This window comes from Aotus nancymaae, unplaced genomic scaffold (assembly GCF_030222135.1).
Source record: "Aotus nancymaae isolate 86718 unplaced genomic scaffold, 86718_ANA_hifiasm-v0.15.2.pri h1tg000020l, whole genome shotgun sequence".
Taxonomy (NCBI): domain Eukaryota; kingdom Metazoa; phylum Chordata; class Mammalia; order Primates; family Aotidae; genus Aotus; species Aotus nancymaae.
In genome coordinates, this window is record NW_026988432.1 from 68,133,167 (window position 1) to 68,159,310 (window position 26,144).

A 26,144-nucleotide genomic window follows, 5' to 3' on the forward strand; every position below is an offset into this window, starting at 1 on the left:
GAGAAAGCCCGTCTCTACTAAAAATACAGAATTAGCCGGGCGTGGTGGCACATGCCTGTTATCCCAGCCACTCGGGAGGCTGAGGCAGGAGAATCACTTGAACCTGGGAGGCGGAGGTTGTGGTGAGCCGAGACTGCATTCCAGCCTGGGAAACAACAGTCAAACAAAAAAAACATGACTTCGCTAAGACTTTTGGAACAGGTAGAGCAACAGTTTTAACGCTCAGTGTGGTGGCCCAAACCTATAATCCCAGCACTTTGGGAGGCCAAGCTGGGCAGATTGCCTGAGCTCAGGAGTTTGAGACCAGCCTGGACAACATGGCAAAACTCCAATTCTACAAAAAATACAAAAGTTAGCCAGGCATGGTGGCATGTAGTCCCAGCTACTTGGGAGGCTGAGGCAGGAGGATTGCTGGAGCCCAGGAGGTCGAGGCTTCAGTGAGTCGTGTCTGCATCACTGCACTCCAGCCTAGGTAACAGAGTGAGACTGTCTCTGAGGAACAAAACAGTTTATGAAAAGTGAATCGTCACTAGATTCACTGCACTAACAATGCTCCAAGAAACTGACAGCTACAGCCTGAGAGTTGCAAACGAGGGTTGCAAACAGCCGAGTGCTGCAGAGTTGTGGCCGCTGAGTGACCCGTGTGCACACAGCCTTCAGCTAGGGGTCCCTGCGTGACATTTTAAATGACTTGCTGTTGTTTTATCTCTTTTTTCTTCCTTAGTATCCTGGTGGAAATAACCTGAGTAGATGATCATCCATTTTTAGCAGCAGAGGTCATTCCATGACCTAATTACAATACATTCAAAAAACATCATGGTAAAAATTTTAACAATTTTTAGAGGAAAGCAGGGAAACATTTTCCATTTTCCTTTTCTGTACATAATACTCAGTGATAAAATATTTTACAATGTATTGAGATAATTTATATTCTATTTTTCTTATCCCTATAACCAAAATAATATTAAGGAGCTTTTAGAAGTGTCATCTGTAAAGGAGAATAACACACTCTTTTTTAACTCTCAGCTTTAAAAACCAGAATAATACTGAATCAGTGGGAAAAGTAGGTTACCTGTCTCTGACTCCACTCCTTGTCCAAAAATCCAGGACTGAAATATTCCCACTAAAATATTTGACTCAGTGGCACAGATAGCAGTTTAATTACTGTGTTAAAACAGAAGGTGAAAAGGCCATTGAATATGTTAGAGCAAAACCAAACAAAATTGTATCCTACAAGGCATAACAAGAGGAACCGGCAAATGGAATGGACTCTCAAGGTCTTACAATTTAAAAAATTCCCTGAAAACCATCAAACTAGGTCAGGTTGTGAAGCAAGGGCGGGTGTGGGGACCACTGGTGTATTTTAAGAGAAACTGCACACATCAAGGTTGCATTGAAAATACATTTTACAAACCAGAAATCAAATACAATGCCCATTGATTTTCACTTGAACAGTGAAAATCAGCAGCCCCATCTGTTTCAATCTGCTGTTTAACCTCAAATAGCCTAGCAGCATTTTGGACTACAGCAGATATTCAAACACATGTTGTTTAGCCAATGTGTTTTAATACCAAAGTGAAATTTCAAAACCAGTCTAAAATGCTTTAAAGATGGTGCTTTCTTTACTAATTAACAAACATCAGATGAAGTAAAATGTAAAAGGTTTTCAAGGAAATCTACCATATATATGAACAACGTTTCTATCTTAAGGAATATTTTATGATAAAATATAATTTCAGCACTTAGAGATGGTTCTAGATACCATGACTTTTCTACACTTCAAATAATTATATTCACAAACCTATTTTATTATAAAGTGAGTCAGACTCCACAAAGTCCCTTGATTTGGAACAAAAAGACAGACGAACAGTGTGGTCTGCATTTTAAATGCAGTGGTTTTTTTGTTTGGTGTCAGCGAGTGCTCCTGTGGAATATCAGAGGCGTGGTGACAGGAATCCCAGTGCTGACACCTGATTTTGTGTAAATGCTAGTGCCAACACCTGATTCCATGTGGCCCCCAGGCTAACACCTGGTTCCATATGAATCCTAGCACTAACACTGATCCATGTTGGAATTCAGTAATGTCTGTCTGCCTCACACTGTTCTCATATTTTAAGCAAATCATATGAGGATATACTGGAAGGAAAGATGGTTCATAGAGTCTGATTTTGTGTCCATACTAAAAGGAAAGGAAGATTCATGCAGTCTAGTTGAAGGGGATAGACCTGCAGTCAAGTTCTCTGAATTCTGTAATGAATACAGTGGAAGCACTTGGGTACAGGCTGTCACCCATAGAGATGTATTCCAGAAAGGATAAGAACACTCTAAGACCAATTTTTTAAGTTTCTGTGCAGTTGAGCAAATACGACTAACACAGCTCACTCGCTGAGAGGGCAGTGTGCGAGGATGGGTATGAGCTGAGGGCTGGGTGGCATGGGAGGGATGCTGAGGGGTGTGTGAGGGTCCTTGGAATCGGGCAAAGCTTCCCCATGGGAGAGGCATCCGAGGCCAGTGTTGAGGAGCGGTGGGGTTGGAAGATGTGGAGAGAAGGTGCACATTTCAGGTGAGGAGGCACTGCAGAAGGATAGGCAGAGGGAAGGGAACTGGTATTGCCCAGGAGGCAGGTTGGCAGACGGTGAAACTCAGTCTTGGAGATCAGGTGAGCAGATGAGCTGCAGAATGCATCCTCTTGGCATGGCAACTTTTCTTAAGGGGCAGCCCTTTCCATGGGTGCAGCACAGCAGCTACTGAACAAGAATGCCAGCGGAGGTCCCTTTCTTTGTTATTCTCTGTCCTTCTCGGTGCATGGGTGAGAGTGACGGTACTCCCCCAGTGGGGCTGTGGTGAGGATTGGGTGAATCAATCCATGGCATCACAGTGCCTGGCAGGCAGCAAGCTCCAAATAAGTGGACTGGGGTAATTATGATGATCGTTCAATAGGAATTGAACAAATATATATCCATCTTATCCCTCTCCACGAGGCAGCATGTGGACATCCTTGAGGATTTCCTAACTATTTCTGCTAGGCAGACACATGAAGGATGAACTACAGTACAATCAACAAAGACCCACTGAGGGCCTGTAACACTCAGCTGAGCACAGTGTAAGCTGCTGGCTGGGAACATAAAGGTAACAAGGCATACTAGGAACTGTACAAAAATGCACATGTGATGGGCGAAAGGATGAGCAAAATTTTACCAAAATAAAAAAAGAACAAAATGCACATGTAGAATTTTCGGCACAGCAATTGTGGGAGAGTCTCCTGATGAAGTTGAGAGACTTCAATGCCTTGCTCTTAGACACATTACAATTATACTTTTACACCAGCAGGTGGCAACATAGAGTCTGGAGGACAGATGGAGGCTCTGAGATGCTTTTAAAGAAATGCATGTTCATTCATTCATTGATTCATCATAAAGCATTCTTTAAAGACCTATATACATCTAGCACAATTCTATGCCTTGAGATTATAAGGATAAAGGAGACACTGTCCCTGATCCCATTAATTTAATAGTCTAGTTGGGAGGGATAGACCTGCAGTCAAGTTCTCTGAATTCTGTAATGATTACAGTGGAAGCACATAGGGATTTGTGTGGTCAATGCTACAAGTGAATAAAAAACACCATTTCTGTTTTTAGAGAAATTTATGCTAATATTTGTAAGTCATTCTTCATCTTCATTTTTAAAAGACACTGAAAGATGCTTTATTTTTAGCATCTCATTTGATGATTACAAAATGCAACGTATTGCCCACAATTTGGTCCATAGCTTTCACAGGGGCCTGAAGGAGTAGAGTTCTGTTGGATTCCAAAGCCTCTAACCTTTCCAGGATGAACTCTGAAGCCTCTTACAGATTTTTAAAAAATCACACCATTCTCTCTTCCACTAATTCCAAAAGGAAAAAAATCAAACAAGCCTACCTCCTTTCCCACTCAGTTAGGCAGATTAATCTGCATATAATGACTGATGAATTAATTATCTCTTTGCCAAGTTGCCTTAGCAACTGGTTTCTTTTAGAATTTGGTTTAGTTACAGAGTTTAAAGCAACAGTATTCCTTATAATAGAATACTGAATTGTCTATGAAATTAAACATAACATAAACTTTTCTTATACCAGGTGGGAACTATGAGCCGATCACAGAGAAGCTGGAGTGGCTCGTCCTAAACCTTGCAGGGCTGTCGACAAAGAAGAATGGGCACAGAGCTTCATCTTTGTCTATGTTTGCATAGCATGGTTTGCTTTTATTTGTCATTATGTAGCAACATTTGATGGATTTAAACTATGGATAAGTTGAGATTGACATTCAAAAGGGATTCCCTCATTGCACATGAATCCCAAACAAATTTAGATGTATTGTATGGTTGAGCAAATGAAGAAATGTGTTATGTTGTGAATGAGAGCCAGGATTTTCAGAAAGGAAGAGGCAACACACACATATGGAATGAAGAGAGGCAAGAAAGAGGCCTGTGGAGATGAACTGGAATTGCAGGAATTGGTATGAGCTCATGATTTCTAAAACATACATAGACACACTCATGATTCTGTCCACAAATGGGTGTGTGCATGTGTATTTGTGTGCCTGTGCATGTTTGTCCCTGCGTATCCACATGCATATATTTCCTACTTCTGTCTGCTGAAATGCCAAGAAGTTAAGACTCTCCAGTAGCGGCGAGCAGGGCCAGTGCCTGAATCTTGGTCATCCTTAGAGAAATAACTCACTGGGGGTAGGGGAGGTGTGGGGTGGGCAAGGCAGGGTAGCTATAAGCTAAACCTGGAACATTGTTATGCTAGAAAGTAAGGAAGTCCCCAAAAATGCTGGGAGCACACCACTAGCACACAAGAGCTGGATTGAAGGGGCTCTCATTTGGCCAAATCTGGCATGATGTGAGCACCAAAACAGTTAAGTACAGTAATGAATTCTATGCCACTGAAAAATACAGGCCCGTCAGGTGTCCCTGCCAACAACAGACAGATAAATAAATAAATAAATAGAGAAGGGAGGACTCTAGCCAAGGGCAGCTAGTAAATGCAGAAGGAGGGCCCAGACAAGGGACACATCCTTTGCGGCCACCGTGGGGAAGCGTGGGTCGGGTGGAATCAGCAGCAGACGCTGAATGCAGGGAGAGGGTTTAATGAGGAGCAGGAGGGCTGCATGGTCTTAAAGTGCCTCCCCACAGGGTGCTTGTTAGTTGCAAAAGAAAAAGAAAAAGAGTAATCACACAGTGGAGAAACTGGACAACAAGTTGGGTCATCACAATTGACCCCACCGAAGCAGGAGGAATGGGCATCACAGGCTTCCACAGGTGAGACCCCGGGAAGGACACCACAGAATGCATGCAGTGTTCTGGCCAGAAATGCATTTCCTGAATTTAAGTCAGGAGGAAACAATGGGCAAACCTAAAATTGAAAAAACGAAAAGGATGGGGGACGGGTATTCTTCACAAATGCCAATGTCATAAAGAGCTAAGGAGAGATGACACCCGAGTGCTATACCTCCAATCCTGGAGAACACACAGAGGGGCTGCATGATGAAACTGCCGTGCACATGATGGGTCAGACACACTTATTGTCTCAATGTCCAGCTGACGAACTTTGAGAACTGTACCATGGTCACGTAAGGGAATATCCTGCCCCTAGAAACACACACGGATGTCCTTTAGGAGTAAAGGGCCATGATGGCCACAGCAAGCTCTCAGAAGATTGAGAAAGATTCACCTGTCTACACCTCCATCTGTGCATCTACAGAATATATACGAATGAGAAGGCACACTGGGAAATATGAATAAGAGGAAAACCTGGGTGAGGGGCATCTGGGAAGCCTTTGAACTCTTCTTATTCTTGCAACATTTTTCTAAGTTTGAGATTATTTTCAAATAAAAAATTAAACAATGAGAACAGCCTCAGATGCTCTGTTCTACAAGAGTTTCCCTGAATCTGAGCACCAAGTGCCCTGGGGCACCTAGGCTGTGCACACCACTCTCTGGGCCTCATCTGCCCTCGTTCAGTCGGCATCCGACACCATCATGGCGTTTGTGCTCATGTACTTCAGTGGTACACAGATCGCATGAAATAAGGCAGTGAGATGTTATGATGCCGGGTGGCAAAGAGCAGTAGGCTCCTCCACAGTACTGAGTTCTGTGGGCGTTGAGTCCCCCAGGTCACTGCCGTCCTGCTTGGCAACCCACACACCCATTTCTTCCTTACCTCCTCTGCACAGACTCACACCACACAATTTTCCAATTCTGCCTGAAGGAGTGCCTCCTTCTTTTCCCTGGGGAATCACTGCTGTGAGAGGAAAGGCTTGGCTGGGCACAGTGGCTCGTGCTTGTAATCCCAGCACTCTGGGAGGCCAAGGCGGGTGGATCACTTGAGGCTAGGAGTACGAGACCAGCCTGGGCAACATGGTGAAACCTTGTTTCTACTAAAAATACAAAAAATTAGCTAGGTGTGGTGCTGGGTGTCTGTAATCCCAGCTACTCATCCTGCTAAGGCAGGAGAATTGCTTGAGCCCAGGAGGTGGATATTGCAGTGAGCTGAGACAGAGGAGGCTGGGGCATGTCTGGGCAGTGAGCTGGTCATGAAGGTGCCACGCTGGGCTCTGCTCACAGAGGTCAGACTGTCTTAGGTGACAGCCTTCCCCTCGGGGAGCTTGGTGTCCAGCCAGAGACACTGCTGCCCACAGCACACCTGGCCTGGCCAATGCATGCTAAAAGAAGTTAAGACACAGAAGCCAAGAGCCAGGGGTCCAGTGGCCCAGGCTGTGCTTGGGCAGGAGCCTAAACACTGGAGGAGGCCTTCAGGGCCTGCTTGGAACAGTGGGACTTTTGGGGTGGGTGGTGCAGGCTAAGCTCATATTGGGAGCCTAGTAGCCAGAGGAGCTGGAAGAGAGAAAGCCTGGAAGTGGGGTCTGTGGGAGGCTTTGATATTAAAAAGAGGAAATGCAAGTAGCTCTTCATCTGCTAAGTGATGAGCTACCAGCAGGTCTGTGAGCCCAAGTCCACTGCCTTCTGTGAAGCAGAGTCTGGATGCTGGGGGTTCTGCCAGGCTGCAGACCCACTCTCTCCTGCCAAAGGTGGCTGGCTCTGCAGATAGTCTCCACTGGGCTCTCTGGCCCAGCTCCTGTGGGTGCAGGGGGAATGGAAGGGTGAGGGGAGGAGGTCAGGTTCCATTTCCCGTCCCCCATTGCCAGGCTGAATGCCTTCATCAAGCTCTCTTCAGTAACCTGTTTTAAGGGGACCATTTATTTTCTGCCAGATTTCTCACCCCAATGGTTCCCTCCCTCTGGGCTGATATGTCCCTGTGCCAGGCACAGGGCTTGGGGAGCAGAGCCGTTGGGACTTCAGTCCCCACGGCTAGTCTGGTCAGATGCCCCTGTGCGGCTAGAAACCCACACTGCTGTGTGGGGTGGTCCTGGCAAACTGGCAGTTCTGGGCAGCTTCGATCTGACAAGGGCTGTGCTTTCAGAAGGAAGGTGAACCGGGGGACTGGAGAGATGGGGAGAGTGGGCAGGAGGGCAGTGAAACCCACTGCAGAGAGCCTGAGGTGCAGCCAGGGAGGTGAGCACAACAGACATTCAGAAGAATGGAAGAGAGAAGCATCCAGAGAGACTTGGAAGACCTTGGAGGCTGATCAGACTTGAAGGTCAGGGAGAGGGAGACGAGAAAATGTCTTAGGATTCTTAGGATTTGACTAGAAAACAAGATACACAATTTAAAGCATTGGTAGGCATTATTGTAATGAAGTAAGCTATTTTCTCTTCTACAAATATGATTAAAACATGCACAGTAAGCTCACTGTATATATAGCAGTCCTCAGATGAATACTTAACAAAATGTATTTTTTAAAATTTGAAATACCCCATTTACCCTCATGTGATTGTTACACATTGCATGCTTGTTTCAAAATATCTCATGCAACCCATAAATAGATACGCCAACTATGTATCCACAAAAATTAAAAAAAATTGAAATAATTCCAAGCTCACAGAAAGAATAGTATAAAAATGTTCCACATACTCTTCACCCAGTTACTTCAATTGTTAGCATTCTGCTGCATTTGCTTTATCACATACTTTCCCTATCTGTATGTTTTCACATTCATATTTACACTTTTTTTTCCCCCTGAACCATTTGAAAGTAAGCCAGAGCCAGTATGCCCTTGTCCATGTGTATTTCCTAAGGATAGATTCTCTTACATAACTGCAAATGTTGCTACAGTCCTCTTGCCTAATCAACCATCCATATCCAAAGTCAGCTAACAGAACCACGGGTGTCCTTTGTAGCAATCTCCCCATCCTTCTTCCAGGGGCTGGCCCAGGATCACACAGGATTTAGCTGTCCTATTTCTCTTCTAATGCAACTGGGAAATTTACACCCAGCAGTTGACATGGGAAAATGATTGTGAAGTTATTCTTCATGAGCTAGAGGAAGTCACAGTCACCACCAGCAGCTTCTAAACAGCAAGGCTCAATCTGCCAGATACACCAAGCACCTTCTGCAAACAGGGGCTGCAGAATTCAAGTACAAATCTTTCAAAACAACTGCTGTACAAATGCATTTTAAGGATATGTGATACTTTAAATCTTATTTAAAAAATAAAATTAATACTTCTACATACAAAAAATAAAAACACAAAGAAGTATCTTTAAAAATAATAGAGATAGGGTCTTGCTCTGTTGCCCAGGCTGGAATGCAGTGGTGTGATCATAGTTTACTGCAGCCTCTAACGCTTGCATTCAAGCGATCCTCCCACCTTGGCCTCCCAAGTAGCTGGGACTACAGGTGTGTGCCACAAACATAGCTAATTTTAAAAATTTTTGTAGACATGAAGTCTCACAGTGTTTCTCAGGCTGGTCTGGAACTCCTGGTCAAGCAATCATCCTGCCTCAGCCTTTCAAAATGTTGGAGTTACATGTGAGCCACCATGCCCGGCCAGAAGTATCTTTAATAAAAGAAGTCTCTCCCACTGTTTGGAGAAAATAGACTACATTTGGAGATGTACTGGCATGTTAAGTCCCAGAGTAGGCTGCGGGACAGGACAGAGAGTAGTAACCTCTGCATATCAAATCACAATGTTAATGGATTCTTGTATATGAACAGGGGGAGGGCTCGAAGGCACCCAATAAACAACTGGGACCCGGGAAGGGAGGGTTTCCAGTTCTGCTGTCTATCCTTTTCCATTCTCTAAACTTTTTACTGTGCCCTTGCTTTTTTTTTTTTTTTTTTTTGAGACAGGTTCTCACCCTGTGGCTTAGGCTGGAGTGCAGTGGCACAATCTCGGCTGACTGCAAATCACTGCAAATTCCTCTGCTTCCAGGGCTCCAGCAATCCTAACTCAGCCTCCCAAGTAGCTGTTATCACAGTTGCATGCCACCGCGCTTGGCTACTTTTTTATAGTTTTAGTATATTGCCCAGGCCGATCTCAAACTTCTGGGCTCAGGTGATTCTCCTGCCTCAGCCTCCTAAAGTGCTGGGACCTTCACACCTGGTCACATTCTTTTTAAATAAAGAGACCAGTGAGCAACTCTTATTTAAATAATCCATTCCTCATCATCACTCTCTTCATTTAACCCTACTCACTTATTAATACCACTTATTAATACCTTATCAGGCCAGGTGCAGTGGCTTATGCCATTAATCCCAGCACTTTAGGAGGCCAAGGTGGGTGGATCACCTGAGGTAAGGAGTTCAAGACCAGCCTGGCCAACATGGTGAAACCCTGTCTCTACTAAAAATACAAAAATTAGACAGGCGTGGTGGTGCGAGCCTGTAGTCCCAGCTACTTGGGAGGCTGAGGCAGGAGAATCACTTGATCCTGGGAGGCAGAGGTTGCAGGGAGCCGAGATCATGCCATTGCACTCCAGCCTAGATGATAAGAGCAAAACTCCATCTCAACAACAACAACAACAACAAACCCAGAAAACAAAAACTTATCAAATGCCTGCTGATCCTCACGTTGACCTGATGTTTTCCCTGTGCCCACCTGAGTCCAGCCTTTTCCTCTATCTGGGATGCTCTCCTCCCACTTCTCTGCATGTTCATCAAACTGGTTCTACACTTGGTTCAACAATCCTGCATCAAGGGGACACTGGTCTAAATGTCATTTGCCCTTTAGCTTCCTGCCTGGTTGCTGTGGTTCTTTGTGAATGTCTGGTTTCTCCAGAGAATAAATCCCTCCAAAGGCTATTTCCTACCTGCTTGTCAGATCACTGATGCGTACTGAGTGAACTACAGAATGACTCCAGCAGTGGCCCTGCTTAGAGTCGGGTGGTATTCCCTTAGCAACCTAAAACCTCTCCTGTTGAACGATGCCATGAGATCATTAGGGTACTAGGCAAACCCACGGAACTCCCATGCTATCTAGAATACGAGCCATTGCTAATTTCTCAGGACTTGCTGCTCTCCAAGGGCATGTCATTTAGGCCACACAGTCATGCTCCACCCCTGGGAGACGGGACATGATTGCCTCCACTTAATCTATTCTCTGTGATTTGATCCTGTCCTGTAAAGAAAAGGTTATTGCTCTTCCCGAACCCCCAATTCCATCGGGAAATCACTGCACCTCTGGAAAGATGGTTTCATCTGAACTTAGAGCTGTTTCAAAGAGGATGAGGCCACCCCACACCTTCATCCCTTCTGGTGCCGGGCAGTTCTGCAGAACGGACCCAAGGACCTGTGCAGGAATGTGCAGAGTCACACACACACACACAAGTTCTAAGCTTGGATTTGCTTTTTCAGTGACAGACATAGGGGATACACGTGCAGTATTGTTGCATGGATGTAGTACATAGGGTAGCCATCACCTGAATGGTGTACACTGTACCCGGTGAGTAATCATTCCTCCCTGCCTCCCACGCTTCCTCCCCAGGGTCTGTTCTTCCACTCGTGTCCATGTGCACACATCGTTTAGGTCTCACTTAGAACATGTGGTATTTGACTTTTGTTTCTGAGTTGTTTCACTTAGAGAATTACCTCCAAAAAACATGATTTTACTCTTTTGAGAGCTGAATAGTATTCCATAGTGTATAAGTACCACATTTGCTTTATCCAGTCATCCGCTGATGGAATGTTTTTTAAGACAGAAGAAATATTCCCAGAAGAGGAAAAAGAGAGCACACCAGTGAGCGGTTGAGACCTTGCTGCCGTTTACTCCAGCTCTGGAGAACTCACTGCGTCCAGCAAGCGCCCAGCCTCACCAGCCTCACCGGCCTCACCCCCAGCTTCGCCTCTGCTCTCCGCCACCTGGTACAACATTCACAGAGTAGTTTAAGGGTGAGCAGAGGGAAACAGCTCACCCTTTCATACAGCAGCTTAACACAGGGCAGCTGTCCCTCAGACACCGCACAAGGGGCCCACACCTCCAAGTCCCCAGTCTGTGTCTCCCCGCGCCCGGGCGCAGCTTGGTACAACGCGGGAGCCCAGGCCTCGTCAGTGCCCCTGTGCCACGGCGCCACCTAGCGGCCGTTCGAGCAACAACCTGACTCGGAGCACAGATCAGCAGCGTCTTCGCACAGGTCCAGGTGTCCACAGAGGACCAGGCACCACCACCTCCTTCCCAACAAGTTTATTTCTTCTTTTCTCACTGTCTGCAATTTCTGACAAATCAGTTAATCAGTGCCCAGCAATATCCTATTTCATGAATACATAGCTGTAGGTATCCCTCTACCCACTCCTGTGTTCTGGCCTTTCTATGTTTGCTGTTTCCCTCTTTGTGAATTTCGCTGTGCTTCTGCTCATGTGATTCCTGCAGCTAACTTACTGCGTTCCTCATCAGTTACAGGGTTCTGCTGATTTAACATTTACATCTACAAAACAATTTTTCAGAGCATATTAACATTTTCTTTTGAACATTCCATCTATCTCTGCTCCATTTGTAAATGTTGGGAAGGTCCATATTTAGAATCATGTAGTTAAAACTTTTAATATTGCTAACATACAATACAATTGAAACGATAAAATCAGGGCAAAACTTGACACTATTCTTTTCTGAACAGATACCCAAGGGTGAGGACAGACTAAATGTAGAGTTATGTGTGCTTGAGAACAAAGGCTCTAGTATTCAGAGTATTTAAGGAACTACCACAACTCAACAATAAAAAGACAAATAACCCAATTAAAATGGGAACAAAGGATTTGAACAAATATTTCTCTAGAGAAGATATACAAATTATCAATTTGCATATGAAATGATGCTCAACATTATTAATTAGGGAACTACAAATCAAAAGCACGGTGAATACCATCTCACACTCATTAGGACGGTTCTAATAGAAAAGATAGTAATGAGTGTTGGTGAGATGTGGAAAAATCAGAACCCTTCATACACTGCTGGTGGGAAGGTAAATCAAGCAGCCACCCTGGAAAACTATTTACCTTCTTCTAAAAAAGTTGAACACACAGTTACCATATGACCCAGCAATTCCAATTTCTGGTAATACCCAACAGAAGTAAAGCATATATTTAGACAAAAACTTGTACACAAATATCCATAGTAGTATTATTCATAAAAGCACAGAAGTAGAAACACAGAAATGTCCACTAATGATAAATAGAAAAATAAAACATTGTATATCTATATGATGGAATATTATTCAACCACAAAAGGAATGAAGTAGAGATGTATGTTACACACAGATCAAAATGTTATGCTAAGAAAACAGAGCTAGTCGCAAAAGACCACATATTCTACAATTATTTGTATCAAATGTCCAGAATAGGCAAATCTACAAAGAGAGAGAACAGATTAATGGTTGCTGGGTGGAAGAGCAGGAGGGGAAATGGGGAGTGACTGCTAATGGGTCCAGGGCTTCTTTGTAGAATGATGCAGATGTCCTGGATTAGATATTCCAGTCCTTCAGCAGTGGGCGCCCAAGGACACTGGTGATGGTTCTACAACCTTGTGAATACACTAAACACACTGAATTGCACAATTTTAAGAGGAGTGAATTTATGGTATGTGAGTTGTTTCTGTATTGGGGGAAGAAAAGAACAAATGATAATATTTCTGGATTGGAATTAAATTGCATAGTGGGATTTCTACATTCTTACTTCTGTTTTGTCAAGGATTATATTCAATCTATTGTAAACTAAAAATAAAATCCTAATGCCTCCCACTGACTGAATGAAGCTCCTTGGCCAAGGGTAACCCCAGAAAAACCTTAAAACCTGAATTCCTGGCTGGGCGCAGTGGCTCACGCATGCAATCCTGGCACTTTAGGAGGCCAAGGCAGGCAGATCACCTGAGGTCAGGAGTTTAAGAGCCAGCATGGCAAACATGGTGAAACCCAGTCTCTACTAAAATACAAAAATCAGCTGGGCATAGTGGCTGCAGGCCTGTAGTCCCAGCTACTCGGGAGGCTAAGGTAAGAGAATCGCTTGAACCCAGGAGACCGAGGTTGCAGTGAGCCGAGAGCACGCCACTGCACTCCAGCCTGGGCGACAGAGCGAGACTGCATCTCAAAAACAAAACAATTCCCGGCCAAGATGGTAAGGGAAGTCAGGTATGCCTCATCATACCCCATTCCTTTTGGAGTTTAGGCACAATGACTGGAATTAACATAAAAACAGAGATCATAAGGCTGACACAATGGACTTGTGTGGCAATAAGATACCAGATTATTAATAGGACCTAAGGTCATGCTAGGTGAGTGTTAAGTCATACTCTGCAAACTATGAAAACTTGCTGAAGGTTTTTGTTTGTTTGTTTATTTTTAATTAACCCGGTATGACATGGCTTACTTTCCAACCTGACTCTGGTATAGTATCACATGACAGATAGCAGACCCCCTTAACTTAAGCATCCTTTGTACTGACTTCAAGTCTTTATTTTATTTTATTTTTTGTTTTTGAGACGGAGTCTCACTCTGTCACCCAGGCTGGAGTGCAGTGGTGCAATCTTGGCTCATTTCAAGATGAACCCCCGCTTCCCGGATTCGAACGATTCTCCTGTTTCAGCCTCCCAAGTAGCTGAGACTACAGGTGCATGCCACCACACCTGGCTAATTTTTACATTTTTAGTAGCAATGGGGTTTCACCATGTTGGCCAGGCTGATCTCGAACTCCTGAACTCAGGTGATCTACCCACCTTGGCCTCCCAAAGTGCTGGGATTACAGGCGAGAGCCACTGTGGCCAGCAAGTCTTTAGAAAAAACTTAACTCGGCTAGGTGCAGTGGCTCATGCCTATAATCCCAGCATTTTGGGAGCCAAGGTGGGCAGATCACCTGAGGTCAGGAATTTGAGACCAGCCTGACCAATATGGGGAAACCCCCATCTCTACTAAAACTACAAAAATTAGCCGGGCATGGTGGTGGGTACCTATAATCCCAGCTACTCAAGAGGCTGAGGCAGGAGAATCGCTTGAAACTGTGAGGCGGAGGCTGCAGTGAGCCAAGATCACGCCACTGCACTCTAGCTTGGGTGACAGAGGGAGACTCCATCTCAAAAACAAAAAAGAAAAAAGAAAAAAGAAAAAACTTAACTCTTTCAACCCACTGCCAACTAAAGAATCCCTAAAACCCACCTATGACTTATAAACCCCTGCTACCAGATGCCCCGCCTTTTTGGGCCAAACCAATGTAGAATTTCCATGTGTTGATTTATGATTTTACCTGCAATTCCAGTCTCCCTAAAATGTATAAAATCGATCTGTAACCTGACTGCCTTGGGGCCACTCAATCAAGGTTTCTTGAGTTTGTGTTTTCTCCAGGCCGTGGGCAGCCACATTGGCTCAGAATAAACCTCTTTATTAATAAAATATTTTACAGAGTTTGGTTTTTCTGTTCACATCATTTTATGCCAGATTCTGCTGGGTGGTGTAGAGGATACAGAAATGAATCAGAATAGATATGACTTGCACAGAATATACAATCTAGTAATGCATTTAAGCAAAACTTACGAATATCTACAGTAAAAGGTAGTGAGTGTTATGAAGGAAGTAGATAATAAAACGAGTGGAGACTTAAGGAAGAGAACGTCCAACAGAGACGACCAGAAAAAGTTGCAAAGAGGAGATAACACTTGAAATCGACCTTAAAATCTGGAGAAGATCTGGCTACTTAGGAGTGTGGGGGAGGGATTGCGGGGGCAGAGGGAGCGAGGGAGCGAGGAAGCTCTGGAATTGGTGAGCCGAGAGCATCCTCCAGTTGGTTCGTTGTGCTTAGGGAAGGCAGAGTGGGCAAGGGAGTGAAAAACCACACAGGTGGGGCAAGGAGGAGCGCGGAGACAGCCGCTCAGTAGGCAGGAAGCATGTTTTCCTTTTAACCACTCAGGAAAAAAAGGTCCCCTTTCTCTTCGTTGGAAGATGTACCCAACACATCTACAAACCTTCGATTTCACAGTGTTCATTTCTAAATGCTCAGTTCCAGGATTTTAGAAATCTAGGTTAACTATCTCGTTTGCAGCCAAATGACAAATCATCAGTAAAAAGACGGAAGAGCAAATCAAAAATAGGACGCCAGAGATCCCTTCCTTACCCAAATGGCTCCGATGTTTTCTGAGGAGACTTTATCTACTAATCAGTACTAACCCGTCCATCCCATCCCAATGTGTTTAAACTTTCAGAGCTTTGGGTGATTTCTCCCAAGAAGAGTCAGTCTTTCATCAGCAGGCTCCTAACAAAACAATTTATTTTCAAAATGTATAAATGTCTTTTGCTTGTAATATTGATTTGTGTTAAACAACATAAAACTCATCATCTAGGACAGGAATCCAGGAATATTACATTTTCTTGCAGAGTTTACATTTACAGAGTAGCAAATATCTGGATTTCTGTCTATATCATCACTGTAAGGAAATAAAAGAACAATGCAAAGAAATCAATGTCTGTGCAATGACTAACGGTGAAATGGAGTTCAGAAATACTTTTTAAAAAATATTAAACAGATTTATCTTAAGAAGAAACTTTGAGGTTTGGGACAAGAACAAACACCAGTTAGAAACAATTTTAATCTCCTGCCTGAGCTGTCCAACTCAGAATTGCAAGGAGCCCCCAGAGCTTTTCTCTCTACTGGGCTGCTGAGGTGGAGCCTTTGTGAAGGTGGAGCTCCTGGAAACAAGTGTGAAAATGCAGCCAGAAGAGGGCAGAACCGAGATGTGGGAGAGAGCTTCCACGACACTGGCTGTGAGGGCAGGGGGACTTCCTAGTCAGAAGATAACTTTCGTCTGAGGAATGTGAGTCCTTCTAAATCATCAGGCCCAGAGACACATTAAAATAAGACAATTGTGCCCTACTCCCCCCACCCCACCCCCTGCCTGCCCCACCATTTTGAACTATGTATTCATTTTTTTTCTTTTTTAATTAAAGAGATAGGGTATTGCTCTGTCACCCAGGCTGGAGTGTGGTGGTGTGATCACAGTTCACTGTGGCCTCAATATACTGGGACCAAGGGATCTTCCTGCTTCAGTCTCGCAAGTAGCTGGGACCACAGGCACAGACCACCACACCCAGCTAAGTTTTTGATTTTTTTGTAGAGACCAAATCCGCTTATGTTGCCCAGGCTGGCATCGAACTCCTGGCCTCAAGTGATCTTCCTGCCTTGGCCTCCCAGAGTATTAGGGTTATAGGCACGAGTCATCACGCTGGCTTATATTCATGTCTTAAAATTGCTGTCTATTGCCACAATTAGCTATAAATTAACCTAACACTGCCATGCCACACTGGACACCATAACCCCCAATCTATAGGTTAAAATGTATAGCCAGTTACTAATCAATGTTACTTCTGTTAACCAAGGAGCATTCCTGACAATTCTGTATCAGCCCACTCTCTGTCCCTGCTTTTTGCTTTTAAAACCCTGATCACCTGAGTAAAAAAAACTCCTCCTCTCTACTTTACACTTGTTTGAGTTGGAATTCTACCATTTACAATGGAAAAGGATCTGGATGAAAACAAGAGATGTACAATATCCTTACACAGTTAGCTCAACACATGCCTCCACATCCGACATTCTGCCTTTGAGTTTCAGGCTTATCATTTCAGTTTGGGGTCCTGGTACAGGCAGAAGATGACGGGAACAGAGGCTGCAGCCCATCAGTTAGTGAAACAGTAGCAAACCCAATAATAAAGTAGCCTGTAGCTGATGAAGGGCATTTCCTTTGTTGTCACGGTACAGTGTGAAGGCACGCTTCCTTCTTCTTTGTGCTAGAGTGTGAAGGTGTGCTGGTTCCTTACACTACGGTGGATGGGGCATCTTCTTCCTCCTTACGCTACAGCATGTTCTGCGCTTCCTTTGTTGTCATACGATTGTTATTCTCAACTTCGTCATTTGTGCCTTCTCTGAGTCTCTGTGAAATGTGCTAGCAGGATGTATGTTTCTTAACTTAGAGAAGCATTATTAAAACAACATTAAACAGACAAATTGCTTTAAGAAAATATTTTCATATCACCAGGCAGACCTTATGGAAAAGGAGAAATATTTTATTTCTTCAGAAGTTTATTGAGCTATTTTGTGTTAAGATCTGTGCAAAATACTGAAGGCACAAAGATGAGTAATATAAAAGCCCTGTGATATTTTTTGGAGACAGAAACAAAAATAGTGCTTCCACCCCAAGGTGGTGATGTTAGAATATAGTAACCATAAGATGCTTTAGGAGTAGAAGGTCAGAAAAGGCCAAAAATAGGATGCACTTTTTCTTTTTCTTTTTCTTTTTTTTTTGAGATGGAGTCTTGCTTTGTCACCCAGGCTGGAGTACAATGGCATAATCTCGGCTCACTGCAACCTCCACCTCCTGGGTTCAAGAGATTCTCCTGCCTCAGCCTCCCAAGTAGCTGGGATTACAGGTGTGCACCACGACGCCTGGCTAATTTTTGTATTTTTTTTTTTTTTTGTATTTTTAAGTAGATATGAGGTTTCACCATGTTGGCCAAGCTGGTCTTGAATACCTGACACCAGGTGATCCACCCACCTCGGCCTCCCAAAGTGCTGGGATTACAGGTGCGAGTCACCACACCCAGCCAGAATGCATGTCTTGACCTCAGCCTCAAGGTTGAATGGGGGATACACTAAGCGAACAGAGGATGAGAGCATCTTGAGAGTTTAGGAAGGAGCAGAGTAAGGTAGGGCTCTGGGGGATGCACAGGGCAAACTGGCATGGAGAAGATTTTCTCCTTAGATTTGTTTGGGATGAGAGAAGCAGAGTTTAGAGGGAGGACAGCTAGTTTGGGTGTCTTGGCAGTCCTGCTGGGTTGAGAAGAAAGGGCTAGACCAGGTAGAGGGAGTGAAATTGCCTTTGCAAAAATCATAACTAAGGAAATTATCATGGAAGTGGAAGAAATCAAACCTAACTGACTCCATCTTGTTTCTAACCTCTAAGATGTCCTTGTTCATTCTTAGGCGTAGGCCAAATTAACTTTGGGAAGCAATTCAGTTCATGGTTTGACTCTGAAACAAAATTGATAATAGCCCTTTCCTGAAAAGACCCTTTTCTTGCCTGGGGACCAGTCTGCCTTTACAGGACTAACAAATTACCTACAAGATTAGATATTACAGTTTAGGGGTCATGCAGCCTCTGGCTCCAAGAGTCTGAATCTCCCCAAACTGCTCCTGGGGAAAACATTACTATTGTAAAACCTGAGATCAGTGCTTGAGATATTTTTGGAGACCCTGCACTCCATGGATCAGCTGACACCACCCAGACTGGTAATCTGGCTCAACCAGTTCTGCTATCCCACCCAGGAACAGAGGACAGCAAGAAAACCTCACTTCAACCCCCTACGATTCCTTCTCCAATAACCAGTCAGTACTCCCCACTTCCCAAGCCCCTACCTGACAAATTATCTTTAAAACTCTGACTGATTTGAGTAACAATAAAACTCCAGTCTTCTGCACAGCTGGCTTTGTGTGAATTACTTTTTCTCTACTGCAGTTCCCCTGTCTTGATAAACTGGCTCTGTCTAAGCAGTGGGCAGGGTAAACCCATTGGGTAGTTATAGGAGGAGGTATGGTTGTGAGGTCATGGTGACCAGCAGGGTGGGGATGACAGAAGAAAGGGAAGAGGCAGGATCCCTGTGAGGTCCCAGCTGGGGCCAATGAGTGAATCCTGATGCTGTCAGCCAGGAGAGGGAGGCTGAGTGAGGCAGGATGGAAAAGGAAGACAGCAGGCCTGGAGCCTTCATTGTGTCAGATGGGAGACAGGAGCAAGAGAAGGAAAAAGAGGAGAACAGAATACATGGATTCTACCTAAGGAACTGTGTCCATCACCTGTGTAGGGGTTCAGTCAGAAGGGTGGGAAAAATTGTAAAACAAATGCAAACCTTCTTGGAAGGCTGGAAGGTTTTTGTAAAAGCCTCAGGAAAGAATGAGCCAAAGACAGCAGTTCTTACCCAGGGACTATTAGGCAGAAGTAGATACAAAGGAAAGTGGGGGAGTTGTTTATCTAAAGAGCTTGTTTACTCATGTGGTCTTAAGACAGACCTTTGAACATCCATGGGGGTATGACTGCTCTCTACTTGGGGGGTTAACAATGTTATTATCCACAAATGGTGTTTGCTTTAGGCCTCAGAAGCTGACCTTTAATCATTATCTACAAGTGTGTTGACTCAAAGCCTCTGTCATTAAATCTATACTGAATAAATGCCCAGAGTGCCAGCTGGTCAGGGCCACGGCTACTAACTCTTTACAGCACCCTCCTTGGGGTCTGCAAGCTGCCCAGACCCCCAGCCCGCTATTTCACTGGATATCTGTGTCTGAGTACATTTGTTCATTGGTCGCTGAGTCAGGGTCTGCCAGTCAGACCTGGCAACCTGGACTTCATGTTAGGGCTACAGCATTTAAAAACAAGTGTCGACACTCTTGGAAAAGAATATTTTAGATTTCTTAAAGGAATATTTGACATGAAGGCCAGGCTGCTGGGTCACCACGGAGTGTGTGGATGCTGACAAGGTGCATCAGAGCTGTGGACTGGGAGGGGCTGAGGGTCCGAGAAGGCACTTCCAAAGACCCTAATTCCTGAGTGAGGCCGATCAGCTACTGCACAGCTTATAAATAAAGCAGAAAAGCCCCATCATGGAATGAGAGGCAAAACCTCAGAAAGGGGAAAGGCCTCCATCCAAAAATGCTTGAGGCTCTGGAAGCTACACAATTCCCCTGGAAAACCAGCGCCACGGTGGCTCAAGGCTTGTGACCAGCGTCAGACTGGGGGGTTTTCTTGAGCAGCAATGCTGAGCTCATGCTAGGAAAGCTGTGGACAGAACATTCTTATGTAGCTGATAACCCTCATTTGTCTAAGATACAGTTTAATTATTTTCTTATTTTTTCTTCTTTTCTCCTGTTCTGATTTCCCCTGTTCTCTGCTTTTTGCTTCACCTTTTAGAAATGCAAATATAACCTTCACCTCCCCCTCTCCAGACATTCCCTACAGGACAAGTTCATCTAACTGTGCTCCAAGATGGTGCTCTCCTGGAGAGCTGACAGTTGATGGCAAACCAAAGCATGCCCCCCGCCAATGGAGCTCTCACTTCCAGGGGGGGTCACCCTGGAACTCACACCCATTAAGGGGGCATGTCAAAAGCATGTCCACTTGTCCACTTTTACAACTTATTTCTGTCCAGGAAGGTGCCAACCCAACTGCCTGTTAGATAATTGCCCTGTAGATAACTGCCTGGTAGGTAACAGCTGCCCTGTAGCAGGGAGGCCCTGCCCTTGCTCATTTCCTTCCTTATAAAAATGCCTGCTTTCTGCTCCAAAGTTGGGAAGTGGCGCATTTAAAGGCAGGACACTTTGTGACCCTTCCTCCAAGCTAGCTTTGGAATAAATTCACTTTTTTTTTTTTTTTTTGATGCAGGATCTTACTTTGTCACCCAGGCTGGAGTGCAGCGGCACCATCTTGGCTCACTGCAGCCTTGACTTTCTGGTTTCAGCCAATCCTCCTGCTTCAGCATCCCAAGTACCTGGGGCTACAGGTACGCCTGGCTAATTTTTGTATTTTTACAAAAAATGGGGTTTCACCATGTTGCCCAGGCTGGTCTTAAACTCTTGAGCTCAAGTAGTCCACCTGCCTTAGCCTCCCAAAGTGCTGGGATTACAGGTATAAGCCTCCATGCCTGACCCACCTTTATGATATCAGAACTTGATGTTTTTAACTGGACTCTACATGAGGTGAGCAACTGAGCTGGTTTTTGGTTACACCCTGGGCCTCTGGGAAGGGAAGGCAAATGCAGTTGGCGTCTAGAGGTTTCACATGTAATCCACAAGGATCCTCCCAGGAAACTAAGACACCAGGTTACAGAAGTGACCCAGGGTGGCTCACTCAGCAAGGACTGCAGCGAGGCTCAAGCCCTATGCTACTGACCCCAAGGTGCATTCTCCTTTCTTCCTACTGACGGGACCTTCACCTGCTGCATCCTGAGGTGCCCTGAGGCATACTGTTAAGAAGAAGATTTGAACCTCTGATTGTAATAAGTTTTATGCAATTTCCGGACTCTGCCATCTTAACAATCCCTGTTCTTGGGTAGGGTGTGTTAGATTGAGATAGCATAATCTATGGAGTGAGGGCACTTTACTAAGCGGGCCCTATATTTCTTGTCCTTTCTTACTAGGAGAAATGTTAAGTAGAAACTGACCTCCACCTCCTGCACTGTGATGTACATTGTATTTCTTTGAACCAACTCATATTTTGTACTCAGATTTTTTTCTCTCTTTCCTTTCTTCCTTTTCTTTCTTTCCTTCCTTCTTTCTTTTTTCTTTATTTTCTTTCTCTCTTTCTTTCTTTCCCTCCCTCCCTCCCTCCCTCCCTCCCTCCCTCCCTTCCTTCCTTCCTTCCTTCCCCACCCCCTTTCTTTTCTATAGCCTTGACCTCCAGGATTCAATTGATCCTCCTGCCTCAACCTCTGGATTAGCTAGGACCACAGGTGGGTACCACCATGCCCAGCTAACATTTTATTTTTTGTGAAGAGGCATCTCTTGCCCAGGGTGGTCTCGAACTCCAGCACTCACATTTATTTGAAAAGGTAGCGGGTAGATAAAGAAATGAAAAGATGGCTCAGGAAAAAGGTGGGAAGGACACGGCCTTGAAGGGAAGAAGTGCAGCTGGAGTGAGAGGCATCAGGGACAGGGTCTGGGGCTACAACCCAACAAGGCAGGTGGGAAGGTGTGGGGACTCCTAGGCCTGGGCTGCCTGACACTCTGTGGCTCCTTCCAAATGGAGCGGGGTGGAGAAGCTGGCAGAGAGAGGGCACAGGGAGGCTGCTGAGCCAGGGAGGCGCCTTGCAGGGCTGGGCAGGGTAGTGGTGGGGACCGGGTGAGAGCGGAGGACACAGAGTGTGAGCAGGGAGCGGCCCATGCTGGTCAGCAAGGAGGGAGGGGCACCCAGTGCCGAATCGGGCTGGGGGTGGGGGTGGAGGACGCACACAGAAGCTGCTATGAAGGACCCCAATCAAACTGGTTCCTGGTGTCGCTACAGAAAAGATTTGCTGCCTGACCTCAAACGTTTTCTAACCTTCTTAAAAAAAAAAAAAAATACTTTTCCCTACAATCTGTTCCATTCTGTCCAACCAGAGCAGCCTTGATTTTAATGTCTTAAACACTGGGGGTTTGGCTAGGATTTATTTGGACTATTTTTAGAAAACAATGAAGGCAGTGTGATTTTCTTGTGGAACTTACTATCTGTCTCTTTTTGATGGTGAATCTTATGCTTTGACTCATGGTTATATAATTATATTAGGACATGGTCGATTCAGCCATGGGAGGGTATTAACAGAACAACAGCAACTCCACACTGAAAGCCTACCCCAGAGACAGAAAGGGAAAGAAGGCCCACCATCCAGGAAGGAAACCCCACTGTCACAGTGGATCAGAAGATCCCAGGATAGACATGGAGAAGAAACGCCAGGGCATGGAGGTGCCCCAGGGAGGGGCTGAGGCCCTGGAGCTCAGAGACTGCTTCTCCCGCTCACTGAATTCACTGCTCCACTGCGATTTGCTTATATTCAGCAGTGTTCACAGCACAGAGATTTGAACAAATGGTTATTAATAAGCAGTGGTGTTTGCTGTTTAAATCTGAGATGGCAATAGCGAATCCAAGAAATCTAGGTTCCTAAGAATCTTAAAAAAGGAAGAAGATAAAGTGCAAGTCGTGAATTCGTATTCACCAAGGCCTGCTAAAATTCCTAACAGAGGTCAACTCTGGCTAATTTAGTCAGAAAAGGAATGTGCTAAAGGGAAATTCAATAGCCAACACAATATTGAAGAATGAAGTCAGATGACTGGCACTACATGATTCAAGACTCAAATATAATATAAAGCTACAGTGATCTGGTGAAACAACACACAGGTCAACAGAAGAGACAGCCCAGAAATAGACCCACAGAAATATAGTCAACTGATCCTTGACAAAGGAGCAACGGCAAGTCAATGGAGAAAGGGTAGTCTTTCCAAAAGATGGTGCTGGGACTGGACAGTTACAGGCAAGGTGGCTAAAATTGAAAACACCGACACCACCAAATGCTGGTGAGAATGTGGAGGAACAGGAACTCTCATTCATTGCTGATGGGAATGCAAAATGGCACAGCTGCTTTAAAAGACAATTTGGCAGTTTCCTGCAAAGCTAAACATACTCTTACCATATGATCCAGCAATCACACTCCTTGGTATTTACCCAAATGAGTTGAGAGCTTACATCCACACAAAAACCTGCACACAAATGCTCATAGCAGCTTTACTCGTGATTGCCAAAACTTGGAAGCAACTAAGATGTCCAATAGGTGAATGAATAAACAAACTACTATTTAATGATGAAAAGAAATGAACTATCAAGCCATGAAAAGACATGGATGCACCTTAAATGCACATTACTAAGTGAAAGAAGTCTGAAAAGGCTACATACTATATGATTCCAACAATATAACATTCTGGAAAAGCCAACACGATGATATATTAGTTTGCTAGAGCTGCCATAACAAAGTATCACAGACTGGGTGGCTTAAACAACAGAAATTTATTTTCTTACAATTTTGAAGGTTAGAAGATCAAGACCAAGGTGTTGGCAGGGTTTAGTTTCTGCTGAGGTCTCTTCCCCTGGCTTGCAGATGGCGTCCTCTCTCTGGGTCTTCACACAATCTTCCCTCTGTGTGTGTCTGTGTCCTAATCTCCTCTTCTTATAAGGACAGCAGGCATACTGGATTAGGGTCCATCCTAATCTCATTTATCCTAATTATCTTTTAAATTCCCAATCTCCAAATGCAGTCACATTCTGAGATGCTGGGGGTTAGGACTTCAGTATATGATTCGTGGGAGGCAGCTCCCAATGTTTGGGTGCATGATTCCGGCCCATTTATTTAGTGATCCAAAAAGCTGCTAGTTTTGAGTGGTGCCCAGAACAAGAGAAGGCTCTACAACAGGTCCAGGCTGCTGTGCAAGCTGCTCTGCCCCTCGGGACATAGGACCCAGCAGATCCCACGGTGCTCGAGGTGTCAGAGGCAGATGGAGATGCTGTTTGGAGCCTTTGGCAGCCCCCTACAAGCAAATTGCAGCACGGGTCTCTAGGAATTTGGAGCAAGGCACTACCATTCGCAAAGGATAACAACTCCCCTTTTAAGAAACAACTCCTGGCCTGCTCCTGGGCCTTGGTAGATGCTGAATGCTTGACTACAGGCCACCGAGTTACACAGTACCTGTGCTGGGGGTTGACGCTGTAACATCAGGCACGCACAGCAGCACTCCATCATCAAATGGAAGTGCGCAGTCATGACTGGGCCTGAGCAGGCCCTGAAGGCACAAGCAAGTTATATGCAGAAGTGGCTCAGATTCCTGTGGTCCCCACTCCTGCTATCACACCTTCGGTCCCCGCCCTGTACCTACAGGCTCATTGGAAGTTCACTACGATCAGTGGAAAGAGGAAAAGAAGACTCAGGTTCTATGTGTGGATGGTTCTGCACAATACACCCTGGAAGAGGACAGCTGTGGCACTGCAACCTCTTTCTGGGACATCGCTGAAGGGCAGTGGGGAAGGGACATCCTTTCAGCAGGCAGAACTATGAGAAAGTCCACCTCTGTTGTATAAGCCATGCAGCCTGTGGTGCTCTATCAGGGCAGTCCTAGGAAGTGAATACAAATTATACTAACAAGCATTGCTCAGGGAAAGAAGCCAGCCTGAAAAGCCGGCACACCGTGATTCCTAGGATGTGACACTCTGTAAAGAGCAGGACCATGGAGACAGTGAAAAGATCAGTGGCTCCAGGGGCTGGTGGGGCAGTGTGGGGGAGGGAGGGGTAAATAGGTGAAGCACAGAGGATTTTTAGGGCAGTGAAACTATTCTGTGTGATACTATAGTGTGGATACATGGCCTTATACATTTGCCCAAACCCACAGAATGTACACCACCAAGAGTGGACCCTAAATGTAAACTGTGGACTGTGGGTGATTACGATGTGTCAATGCAGGTTCACTGATTGTAACAAATGTGTCACACTAATGCAAGATGTTAATAGGGGACCCTGTGGAAGGAGGTAAATGAGAACTTTCTGCTCAACTTTTCCATAATCTAAAATTGCTCTAAAAAATAAACTCTATTAGTTACAAATGAAACAGAAAACAAACAAACAAAACTCCAAAGCGATAGAGTGCTTGCGAACCAGAGCTTGGAGTCTATGTAGCTAGGTGAAATGTCCACTGTGACACAGCAGAACCAAGCCAGGGAAGTGAGCCGTTGCCCCTGCCTTGGATGCACACACAGCAGCCCAGGACATCACAGTACAGACCCTGGACCAGTGGCCAGAACTGCTGCCACTGCTTTCCCTGGACACAGAATGTGGCTGGTAAGGGTCCAGCAGCCCCTGCTTCTTGGTGCGCTGGTTTCTGGGGTGGCGCTGTTGAGTCCACCTCGAGTGTCTGCTCCCAGCTGAGCCTCAGCTGCCACAGGGGCTGGGAAAGGCCTGTCTGGCTTTTTCAGCTTCTCCAGTTGCGGGGAGGGCTGTGCCTCATAAGAGGAAGAGCTTGTAAAAGCTTACATGCCAGGGGATGTAAATATAGCCAGGTTCAGATGCTGGGAGGCCAAGATTGATAATGTCACATGCCCAACACACTCACAGTGCTGCCATCAAAGTGTGGTCAAACCACCTCTCAACACAGCAGCAGGCTGGCATCCACAGCGTGCTGCTCAAAGTGTCTGAAATGGGAGGATCCGCGTTACCTGGGAGCTTGCTAGAAATTCA

The 26,144-nt window shown here is 45.1% G+C and overlaps 1 protein-coding gene and 1 pseudogene across 1 annotated transcript in view; both read right to left on the reverse strand.

Moving 5' to 3' along the window:
* The window catches only part of GNAL (G protein subunit alpha L), a 183,573-nt gene that overhangs the window by 128,528 nt on the left and 28,901 nt on the right, over positions 1-26,144 (reverse strand). The window lies entirely within an intron of this gene.
* Positions 1-26,144, reverse strand: part of LOC135276090 (asparagine synthetase [glutamine-hydrolyzing]-like) — a 29,653-nt pseudogene that overhangs the window by 2,803 nt on the left and 706 nt on the right.